Raw genomic sequence first — 1445 nt, forward strand, 5'->3', positions numbered from 1 at the left:
GCCTTATATGGTGTTTTTGGGGTGGTAGATTATCACCTCTCCTTGTGCGCGAGCACTTGGATACACATTCATCAGTTTACGCTCCTCATTTATACACTTTTCCTGAAGATAGAAGTTTGTTGAATCTGACGTGGTATGTTATTACGAACCCCTCGTACGAACAAAAATAAGAGAAATTTAGGATAAGAATACGAAAATGTTCTTGCATGAGGCATATTGTTTCAGCTCTTTCTGTCCAACAAAATACCACTCAATAAAGTGATTAAAAAACCCACAGATGCTTGATGCATGAACTCTGAAACAAGGCTCCAGTGACGCAATCGGTTAGCGCGCAGTACTTATAAGACAGTATGAAGCTGAGCAATGCTGAGGTTGTGAGTTCAAGCCTCACCTGGAGCACATATTTTAAGAGCACAGAGGTTAGAGAAACTTAGTCTTTGAGCCATTTCAACTCCCAGATTGACGACAAAATGGTGGGTGGCTAAGCCCTTTAGCATGCTCTCAACACCCACAGTGCACCAGATGGCAGCCCACTGCTCCACATGTGGGATGAAAAAATGCATACAAGTTATTCTCCTTTTGGAGATTTACAGAGTACTTTTTCTTGTTTCTTATTTTAGATAAATAATAAACTTAGAAAATAACATCAAGCTGGATTVCCACAAGTACAGTGGAAAGATTATTGCAAGTTTAAGATAACTTAAGTTGATAAATTGTAGCTGTTTTTAGCCAAACTCCAAAACACTGTTTTGCACMTTCTAAGGCAAATCTCATGCACCCTTAGCGCCCTGCCACCGAGGAGCTGTTTAACCACCTCAGTGACCTCGGCACCAGAGATTGGAGAGTCTGATCCAGGGTCCTCAGGCTCTGCTTCCTCATGGGAAGACGTTTTGGTAGGATTGAGGAGGTATTCGAGGTATTCTACCCACTGACCCACAACATCCCGAGTTGAGGTCAGCAGCACACCATCCCCACCATAAATGGTGTTGGTGGCGAATCGCTTTCCCCCCCTGAGATTTCGAATGGTGGACCAGAATCGCCTCGAAGCCGTACGGAAATCTGGTTCCATGGCCTCTTGGAACTTCTCCCACGCCCTAGTTTTTGCCTCAACGACCACCCGAGCCGCAATCCGCTTGGACTGCTGATACCTATCGGCTGCTTCCAGAGTCCCACAGGCCACAAAGAYGCAATAGGACTCCTTCTTCAGCCTGACAGCATCCCTCACCGCCTGTTTCCACCAGCGTGTTCGAGCGTTGCCGCCACGACAGGCACCGACAACCTTAYGGCCACAGCTTAGGTAAGATGTTTCGACAATGGAGGCATGGAACATGGCCCACTCGGACTCAATTTCCCCCACCTCCCCCGGAACRTGTTCAAAGTTCTCCTGGAGATGTGAGTTGAAGCTCTGTCTGACAGGAGCCTCTGACAGACGTTCCCAGCAGACC

The 1445-nt window shown here is 46.9% G+C and overlaps 1 protein-coding gene and 1 non-coding gene across 3 annotated transcripts in view; both read left to right on the forward strand.

The window, feature by feature from the left end:
* Positions 1-1445, forward strand: part of rell2 (RELT like 2) — a 35251-nt gene that overhangs the window by 14739 nt on the left and 19067 nt on the right. The gene's annotated exons all lie outside the window — the stretch shown is intronic.
* On the forward strand, positions 306-399 carry trnai-uau (transfer RNA isoleucine (anticodon UAU)). The gene is made up of 2 exons: positions 306-343; positions 364-399. It is a non-coding gene; the product is annotated as a tRNA-Ile (tRNA).

This window comes from Austrofundulus limnaeus, unplaced genomic scaffold (assembly GCF_001266775.1).
Source record: "Austrofundulus limnaeus strain Quisiro unplaced genomic scaffold, Austrofundulus_limnaeus-1.0 Scaffold586, whole genome shotgun sequence".
NCBI classification, from domain to species: domain Eukaryota; kingdom Metazoa; phylum Chordata; class Actinopteri; order Cyprinodontiformes; family Rivulidae; genus Austrofundulus; species Austrofundulus limnaeus.